Source organism: Anneissia japonica, unplaced genomic scaffold (genome assembly GCF_011630105.1).
Source record: "Anneissia japonica isolate Jap-2015-1 unplaced genomic scaffold, ASM1163010v1 scaffold4031_len268452_cov156, whole genome shotgun sequence".
NCBI classification, from domain to species: domain Eukaryota; kingdom Metazoa; phylum Echinodermata; class Crinoidea; order Comatulida; family Comatulidae; genus Anneissia; species Anneissia japonica.
The window spans coordinates 200697-211573 of record NW_022716874.1 but is presented as its reverse complement, the minus strand read 5'-3'; the positions used below and the strand labels follow the sequence as shown (position 1 = coordinate 211573).

At 33.6% G+C, this 10877-nt stretch overlaps 1 protein-coding gene across 3 annotated transcripts in view; it reads right to left on the bottom strand.

The window, feature by feature from the left end:
- Positions 1-9913, bottom strand: part of LOC117110016 — a 15728-nt gene extending 5815 nt beyond the window's left edge. For 2 of the 3 annotated variants that reach the window (XM_033252565.1, XM_033252566.1), the window contains exon 1: positions 7307-7586. The gene's annotated coding sequence lies outside the window, so the exon portion shown is untranslated. Of the gene's footprint in view, positions 1-7306; positions 7587-9745 lie in introns of those variants that run through there. The other variant, XM_033252567.1, reaches the window with a different exon arrangement.
- Between the last annotated feature and the right edge of the window lie 964 nt (positions 9914-10877).

Sequence of the window (10877 nt, the reverse complement as noted above, 5' to 3'; positions counted from 1 at the left end):
GTCCCGAGGGAGACGAAATATTATTATTTTTACAGTTAATTAAATAATAAATTAACCTAGGCCTAAGCCTTGGCCTATAACTCTAGTTATATTTATTAGGCCATAAACTGCTATAATTTTATAACTTAAAAATGTATGGCTCGCATGGCTCGCTGGCTCGCTCATTGGCTCGCATGACTCGCTGGCTCGCACTTTGTCACGACCCAATTCGCTTGTACACAAGCTGTTTGAATGATAAAACATAATGGCCTTTAGAGGATAAGGTAGTTTGTCCTCAGCTACCCCCACCCCCACCCCCCAAAAAAATGCAATACTGAGAATGAATACATGTGGCAGTGAGAAAGTCAAGGTTTGCGTTAATGTAAATCAAATCATTCTAAGCTTAAGTCACATACACTCACAAACAACATCATTGGACAACAGGCTCCCAACAGGTACTGTATGTCTATGCTGAATGTCAGTTTTGTATTCTTTGCTTTTTTTTTCATGATTTTCAATGAAGGGTCTGCCTAATCATGGCAGTTACATTCCCAAAGATTTCCATTAAAAACTGCTGATAAAGAAAGAGATCTGGGCGTACTTATTGATACCAAAGTTAATTTTTCTCCCAATGTGACTGATGCTGCCTAAAAGAGCTAATACAAATTAAATCATCAAGAGATCATTTACATCTTTAAACAAAAAAGGAATGCTGAACTTTATACAAGACTCTAGTTCGACTGTCACTGAAATATGGAAATTCGGTCTGGTGTCCATTTTCTTAAAAGGATGGCGAAGCGTTGAAAGAAGTACAACAATGATGCACACGATTATTAGCTTCCAACTGTTGCATACAGAAAAAAAAAAACGAGCCGATATCATTCAAATTTACAAGATTCTCAGGGGCGGATCCAGAGATGTCCAAAAGGTGGGGGGGGGGGGGCCGAAAGGGGTGACGAAATTTGGGCCGATCGAGACAACAATGTTCTAGGGGGTCCAGAAATTTTTGTGTTTTAGACGCCCGAAAATAACATTTGTATGGGCTATCATTTTTTTCTTTTTTCTTCTTTTCTTCTTTTCTTCTCACCTCCCAAAAGGGGACCGGGGGCCAGCCCCCCCCCCCAAATCCGCCCATGATTCTTATAGGAACTGATAAATAAAAAGCATCTGACTTTTTCATATAGAAGAGCAATCAACGACTGGAACAAATGCCAGATGAGATTGTGAATGCATCTACCCTAAATCAATATAGACTGAGATTGACAAACACATTTCAAACCACTCCCTAAGTGTATTTTTTGCGAAATATACGGCAATTCCGATGATTTAGCATTCTGAAAAATTGTCAATGATAAAAGATAGGCTATGTGTGTCAGTAGCTACAACTGAAGAAATAAGAATAAATTCATTTTTTAAGGATTTACCACTAGTACTGTACATACTACTGGACTAAATAAAAATACCAATTACTATAGGAATCTGATAGTTTCATCGGCCTAGCCTGGGACCAACCTTGCCGTAGCCTGCTGCTGGGCCGCTATTTGAGGCTAACCATAGCCTCTAGGCCTAGGCCACACCAAGGCTAGAATTATAATAAAAGAAATTATATTAAATTGAACATTAATTGATTATTATTGATTGATAAGTTGTGCAACTTTTGTAGTACGTACAGTAGGCCTATTATATAGTGTATATAGGTCGCAACCCAAAAATGGGTTGCCAAACTTTTGCATTGAGTCGTGAGCAGGTTTGCAGGAACTTGTGAAATATAGCCAGAAAAATATATATACAGTATAATCTCTTTACCTTAAAAATAGCACTTTTCATGCTATTTTAGGGCAATTAAAAGAGACTATATTATAGCATTGCCCAGTTTGTTCAGGTATTCATAGTAAATAATATGCTAATTAGCTGATGACGTCATTTGTGCCGAACCAAAACGTAAAACAAGCACATTGACACTCGACGTGGCAGATACAAAACACGGCTGAAGTTTGTTGTACACAACTACCACTTTGCTTGCGCATAGGTTTTCCCAGCGTGGACTTGTGTGGATCAGATTATGCAACCTGAATTCAGGCACAAATGATGTCACAACGCAGATTTGTTTACCTCATTAATTTCTGGCAGGTTTGCAGTAAGGACATAGAAATCCATAAATTACTTGATGAAGCCGACATTTTTTCAGATTCCAAATTTGGCACATCTTTTTATTGGGTAATGATGATCCTAAAACATCATATTCCAGCTATATTTCACAAGTCTTTTAATTGAAGAAACAGATTGTCAATACTAAATGGTAATTTACTGTACATCTGATGATTTGAAAACGGTATTTAAGGTAAACACTTCTATTAAGTCATATGCCCCGCAGTGGCGTAACGACATGTCATGGGCCGGACAAATGTTGGGGGCCTATGCATATCAGTAAAGTATTTTCATTAACTAACCGAGGTCGGTATCTCATTCAGATAATTGTTAAGGCGGAAATATTATTTAAGTATTACTGGGTAAATCCTGATATTTTGCACACACATTTTTAATTTGAATAGTTGCTGCAACGAAAAAATTAGGTCTATACATAAATGGTCATTTGCGTACATGCATTTTTCATTAGCGTCGATAGGTTACATGCTCTTATTCATTAACGTACTGATCTAAGTTCCGATGAAACTTTGCCTATACAGTACAAATAAGCATTACCAAACCTAGCAACATTATCAAACCTTCTCTGCCTTTATCTAACCCTAAAATAACTTTGTTGTATGCTATAACAATTATTATCATGGCCAATCACAGGCCAGAAAATTCACTGCTAGAAGATATTAATCGAACTGCAGGTCAAGAATCAAATCCTGAGCAAAAACTTGCTCCAATGACACATTGTAATGCACGCAACCCAAAGGTGAAAATGATAAAAAATATTTACATCAGTCATGTAAAACTAGATTGTTATTACCCACGTGCATGTGTCTATTTGCATTAGGATTACACACAAATAACAGAATTGTTAGTAGACCAAAGTATAGCGTAAATGCGAAACCTGTATGCAAGGGTGCACATACTGTATGCTCAAATTCTTCATCCCAAGGGTAATTGCAGATTGAAATTGCCTTAAGCCACAAATTGAACAAAAACAGAAGAGTTTATAAAGCAAATATAAATTAAATAACAAACAAGTTAAATTACAATTACATTTGAACAAATCAAATTAAACACAGTCAACTTCATACTTTTTAATGCACTTTTGAATCAGCGCTTGCAAATCCTGTGGCAGTAATGGTTCCTTAAAGGACTTTTCGTCACATACTAATGAAGGTGAAGATATAGTGAGATTGAATTTGAATTCATTATTTATTAAAGAGTGCTTTTCATGAGCCATTTTAATGTAAAATAATAATAATAAAATACAATTAATTAAAATATTAATAATTACATTAATTAAAATAATAATTTTTACATTATTGTTAATGTTAAGTACTTTTTCAAGTAAATTAAGTTTCATTGGTCTAAAAATTGTATGGCCATAGTGATCTCTCTTCTTTCAAATTATAATAATCACAAGCATCTTACAGCCCTTGAGCTATGAAGTCAATTGGTAAATTTAATGGTCAATGACAGACAAATGTACTTTTGCAAGAGACGGCAAAACTCAAGTATGAAGTAAGTAAATACTGCTGTAGGTTACATGCTCTTAATCATGAATGTATTGACCTAAGTTCCAAAAAAAACTTTTCTAATATAAATAAGCATTATCAAAGCTAGCAACATTAGCAAACCTAGCCTACCTTTATATAAAACTAAAATTCCCTTGTTGTTCGTTATGACATTATTATTATTACAGCCAATTACAGGCCAGAAAACTCACTGCTGTAAGATATTAATCAAACTGCAGGTCAAGAATCAAATACTGAGCGAAAGCTTGCTCCACAAATGACACATCGTAATGCACGCAACCCAAAGGTGAAAATGATAAAAATATTTATATCAATATTTAAATCATGTAAAACTAGATTGTTATTACCCACGTGCATGTGTCTATTTGCATTAGGATTACACAAAAATAACAGAATCATTAGCAGACCAAAGTACAGTGTAAATGCAGAACCTGTACACAGGGGTGCACATATGCACAAATTCTCGTTCATCCAAGGGAAATTGCAAAATGAAATTGCCTTAAGCCACAAATTGTTCTTACAACAGAAACAGAAGTGTTTATAAAACAAATCAAAAATAAATAACAATAATAGTTAAATTACAATTACACTTGAACAAAACAAATTAAACACAGTAAACTTCATACCTTTTAATGCACTTTTGAATCAGCGCTTGCAAACCCCTTGGCAGTAATGATAATGAACTAATGATGAAGGTGAAGATATAGTCAGGTTGACAGAAACCAATTCATTATTCATTAAAGAGTGTTTTGCCTGAGCCATTTTAATTTAAAATAATAATAATAATAAAATACATTAATTAAAATATTAATAATTCTTACATTATTGTTAAGTTTCAGTGGTCTAAAAATTGTACAGCCATAGTGATCTCTCTTCTTTCAAATTATAATAATCACAAGCATATTACAGCCCTTAAGTCATGGAGTCAATTGGTAAAATTAATGGTCAATGATGGCCAAATGTACTTTTTGCAAGAGACGGTATCAAGTGAATACTTCAGTAGGTTACATGCTTTTCATCATGAATGTATTGACCTAAGTTCCAAAAAAACTTTTCCAATATAAATAAGCATTATCAAACCTACCAACATTATCAAACCTAGCCTTTATCTAAAACTAAAATTCCCTTGTTGTTCGTTATGACATTATATTATTACAGCCAATTACAGGCCAGAAAACTCACTGCTGTAAGATATTAATCAAACTGCAGGTCAAGAATCAAATACTGAGCGAAAGCTTGCTCCATAAACGACACATCATAATGCACGTAACCCAAAGGTGAAAATGATAAAAAATATTCATATCAGTAAACCTTGAATTTTCTATACCCAGGTGCATGTGTCTATTTGCAATAGGCTTACACAAAAAACCCTGGCAGAACAGGCGTCTAAGTCTATGTACGCAATCATGGAAAATACAAATGTCTATGGGTAATTTATCAATTGACATATATTTTAAAATTTTTGATATTAAACTAAAATCTATTCTTGACTATAGGAGTGAGGTCTGGGGCTACAAAAAGGATGAAAGCATTGAAAAGATCCATGTTAAATTTTGTAAATTTGTACTAGGACAAAAAAGAAATTCAGAGATTACAGCCATTAGAGGCAAACTGGGTCGACTATATCTAAAAGATTGACAAGAATGATGAAATATTGGTTGAGAATTATAAAACTGGATAGAGAGAGATTGGTACATAATGCATAATGTGGAACAAGTTAAGATTTATCGATAATGACAGTGATTGCTGGGCAAGTTGCATAGGTCTCTTTTGTTTCATTATGGATATGGGGAAGTCTGGATGAACCAAGGGGTGGGTGATGAAACAGCTTTCATTTCATAATTTTAACAAACGATGCTATTACATAGATGAGCAAAATTGGTTTAGCAGTATAAATAACTCAAGTAAATTAAAACAATACGTTAAATTCAAACGTACTTTTGAAACTGAATCTTATCTCTCAATGAATATAAAAGCGCATTTTAAATTGTTAATGACTTCTTCTCGTATATCAAATCATAGTCTTTAAATTGAAAAGGGGCGTAAAAACAATGTTGATTATAAAATAGACTTTGTATTTGTCATGATGGTAGCATTGAAGATGAGATTAATTTTTTTTTGTTTTTCAAAATATACTGATTTAAGAAAAACATATCTCCCACCATATTATACTAACTTTCCAATAAATGAAAAATTTCATCAAATTATGTCCTTGCAAAACAGTAATATTATTAGAAAAGTAGGTTATTTATTTACTATGCATTTTAGAGAAAAGAAAAAAAGGAAACATGAGTCTATTAATGAATATATATTTTAGGTATTGTCGCAGCACGTTTATTTAATTTGTAATAATTTGTTTTATAAGGTTGCCAGAGGCTTGGAGATTTGAATTCCCTATTATGGGGGCGAATATATTTAATATTAAGTATAGTTCAACTTCAAGCAAGGAATAATAATAATAATAATGACTTTATTTGAAAACGGAAAACTTGATCACAAATTAAATGTGTTTTCACAAGGCCGTTAAAAAAAAAGTATTAACATAAAAAAAAAAAAAAACAATTACAAAGACAAAAGACTTAAAAAAACAAAAGCAAAACAGAACAAAAAATATTACCTTTAATGCAAGAAACTTTTATATGATTTGTAATAGTTTTTTAAAAGTATGAACATTTGGGGCCATTCTCATATTGAGGTTTAGGTTATTCAAGACAATTGCCTCCCTGATAGGAAAAACTTCTTTTCTTATATTCAGTACTTGGTTTGTGTACCTCAAGTAAATCCTTAACCTGGTCATGTATTGCACTCTTGAAATCTGTTTTGTAAATAAGCTGGCATTTGAGAATTCATTATTTTAAACATGGTTATAGCTTCATCTTGATACAGTTTGGTGTTTAAATTATTCCAGTTTATGTTTGTGAGTGCTTCTGAACTCGAAATAAATCTTGAGACATTTGCAGCCCTGTTTTGTAATATTTGAATTTTATATTGTAGAGTTTGAATACATTGTCCCCACACAACATTGCAATAATTAAAATGTGGTGCAAGTATTGACTTGTACATCACTGATTGTATGTTTGATGAAGGTCAATCTGATGATTGTAAGATACTACTGAGGTTGACTGGAGATACATGATCAACAATGAGACACTCTTTAATCTTACTCAAACACAGCCAATCAATCTATTTTACAAGCATCAACAAATGAAGTGGATCACTCATTGTATCAGAATGGAGAATGACAATGCTTGCAAAATGCTAACATTCTTCAAAGTTTCAAACAAATGCAAAGGACAACCTACAGTATTTACTTGATGCTCAAGGCCGAGCCATCGCATATAGGTTCAGCATTAACTGTCAGGTTGACAGTTCTAAACCAATTCATTAAAGAGTGCTTTGCCCAAGCCATTTAAAGTAAAAATCAATAATAATAATAATAATAATAATAATAATAATAATAATAATAATAATAATAATAATAATAATATTAATAATAATAATAATAATAGTAAAATACAATAAATAATTATAATTTTTACATTATTGTTAAGCATTTTTTCAAGTAAAATTAATTTAGTGGTCTAAAAATTTTACAGCCATAGTGATCTCTCTTCCTTTAAAATTATGAAAACCACTAACATATTACTAACCTTAAGCTGTGAAGTCTACTGGAAAAACTACCAATCAATGTTGGCCAAGTACTCTTGCCAGAGACGGCAAAACTCAAGTATCAAGTAAGTAAATAGGTTTACATGCTCTTAATCACTAATGTATTGATCAAAGTTCCAATAAAACTTTGCCAATACATTATCAAAGCTAACACCATAATCAAACCTAGCCTACCTTTTCAAACCCTAAAATACCCTTGTTGTTTGGTATAACATTGTTATTATTGGCCAATCACAGGACAGAAAACTTGCTGCTGTAAGATTTTTTTTATCAAACTGCGGGTCACAAGATTATTTTATCAAATTGCAGGTCAAGAATCAATTACTGAGCAAAGCTCCATAATGACACATTGTAATGCACGCAACCCAAAGGTGAAAGTGATAAAAATATTTATATCAGTACTTAAATTAAGTAAACTTTGATTTTTATTACCGAGGTGCCTGTGTCTATTTGCATTAGACTTATACAAAAATAACGGAATCATTAGTAGGCCAAAGTACAAAAGTAAATGAACCAGTATGGTCTGTGGCCAGTGGGTTGGCCATAACACAAGCGTTACACAACTCCAGGTCAAAGCTTAATAAAAAAAAAAGTTGGGTTGTAGTAGAAGGGCCCCTTTCTATAAATCTGTCAAAAAGTGTGTTTGTGGGATTTTGGTCTAAAGTATTTGGTTTTATACTATAAAGTAAGAGATCATTATTCCACTATTTAAAACAAGTATTGCTATTGACATAAATTTTAAAACTAAAAGAATTAGCATTTTTCCCAATAAAGTTCAAAAGGGTAACCATGCAATGCAAACAAAAACAACTAAAAAGATACTCTCCCCATATATTTTGGTTTTTGATGGTATCCATATTGCTACAATGAAGGTAAACTTTGGGATTTTCCCTAATATCCCTAGGCCTAGGTGTATTTGGTTAAAATTACAGCAAAATCCAAGATGGTCCCCATGGAGCCCCCCCTGGTGGAGTTAGCATGGGATGAATCAATACCTCAACAATGTAAAAAATCATCATCATGCTATTACATTTTTTTTTGCAAAAATTGTTTAGAAACAAAATAAAACTCCCCAAAAAATAAGACCCACAAAAATAACCATCAACCCCACCGCTAACTCCACTCTTGCATCTTCACTTCCTCAAAATCTTGCAGTACATTTTCAAATGGTGCAAGGAATCCTCTTTGCAGTTTTCAAATTGTGCAAGGAAGAACAAATACTAGGGTCTGACGAGCTATCAATTTGTGCGATGGTGCGACGCTAGAACATAATCACCTCATGCGTGACCATCCTGCCTGGCAACCTATGTTCTCTGCATACGTTGATTTGACCATGGAGGTATTATTGAGAAGGAGATCACTCGGAAACAGATCCCTTTGACGCGACAAACCTATGTGTTCCTATGTGTTCCCCGCTTTTGGATCGCGCGCGGGCGTATTACCCATTACCCTATAATTCACATTTTTTTGTTAGCAGCAACTTGGCAACGACATGCATTTATACGCTTCCAGCAGAGCAGTTGTGCAATAAAACGTTTGATTTTAACCCATTATAATATCTTTATAATGAACAATGTTCCACTGATTAGATTTTTTCGGGCTTTTGGTATGTTATTATTTGATATTTCAGGAACGGATTCCGTAAAATATTTATGTTAAAATTACTTCTGTGTTCATTATAATTTTGTCTAAATATTGACTGGTTCGACTATAAAGCTAAGTCAGCGTAAAACTGAAAAATACTCAGATTTTGGATTAATTTTTCGAATAGTTAACCCTCGTTAACCCTAAAATGACTTAGTTTATTATAATCCTTAATCATTATTAATTAATATCTGTTAAAATTAAAATTGGCGAATTTTGGCCAATTTATGAAAATTGAAGTTGAAATATACTATAATTTTATAGGTCATGTAAATGTTCCATTAAATTCGAAATTTTTCTTGGTGGAAAATATTAGTACAGTATGTTTGATATTTTATGAGAGATAAATGTATCAGCTTCAAAATAGAAAAGATTGCGCAGCCATAGTGATTGACAGTATGTAGTGCACATTGAGAAAAGAAGGTGCTCTCCATTTCTTCATGTTCAATTTTTTGGTCAACAATGCCTGCTGAAAATTTGATGGCGGGGAACACATGGGACTTCAAAGGCATCGCGCAAACGTTCTTTATGCGCTGCGGCAACTTTGACCTTGGTTCATTTGCATAGCGCTGCGTGCGCGTAGCTTTGCCGAGTGATCTCCTCAATAATACCTCCATGATTTGACCAAATTGCATTCCAGAATCTGCTCGACGATTTGACCCTAATGTTCTTGCATGCGCCGATGACTTTTAGTGACGTCATTACGTTCTACGTCCTACCGTCGTCGTGCAATCGAAAGCTCCATAATCTGCAAAAGTTTCAAACTACCAATCAATGTCGGCCAAGTGTACTCTTGCAAGAGACGGCAAAACTCAAGTATCAAGTAAGTAAATAGGTTTACATGCTCTTAATCACTAATGTATTGATCGAAGTTCCAATAAAACTTTGCCAATACATTATCAAAGCTAGCACCATAATCAAACCTAGCCTACCTTTTCAAACCCTAAAATACCCTTGTTGTTTGGTATAATTCATTGTTATTATTGGCCAATCACAGGACAGAAAACTTGCTGCTGTAAGATTTTTTTTATCAAACTGCGGGTCACAAGATTATTTTATCAAACTGCAGGTCAAGAATCAATTAATGAGCAAAGCTTGCTCCATAATGACACATCGTAATGCACGCAACCCAAAGGTGTAAATGATAAAAATATTTATATCAGTACTTAAATTAAGTAAACTTTGATTTTTATTACCGAGGTGCCTGTGTCTATTTGCATTAGACTTACACAAAAATAACAGAATCATTAATAGGCCAAAGTACAAAAGTAAATGAACCAGTATGGTCTGTGGCCAGTGGGTTGGCCATAACACAAGCGTTACACAACTCCAGGTCAAAGCTTAATAAAAAAAAAAGTTGGGTTGTAGTAGAAGGGCCCCTTTCTATAAATCTGTCAAAAAGTGTGTTTGTGGGATTTTGGTCTAAAGTATTTGGTTTTATACTATAAAGTAAGAGATCATTATTCCACTATTTAAAAACAAGTATTGCTATTGACATAAATTTTAAAACTAAAAGAATTAGCATTTTTCCCAATAAAGTTCAAAAGGGTAACCATGCAATGCAAACAAAAACAACTAAAAAGATACTCTCCCCATATATTTTGGTTTTTGATGGTATCCATATTGCTACAATGAAGGTAAACTTTGGGATTTTCCCTAATATCCCTAGGCCTAGGTGTATTTGGTTAAAATTACAGCAAAATCCAAGATGGTCCCCATGGAGCCCCCCCTGGTGGAGTTAGCATGGGATGAATCAATACCTCAACAATGTAAAAAATCATCATCATGCTATTACATTTTTTTTGCAAAAATTGTTTAGAAACAAAATAAAACTCCCGAAAAAATAAGACCCACAAAAATAACCATCAACCCCACCGCTAACTCCACTCTTGCATCTTCACTTCCTCA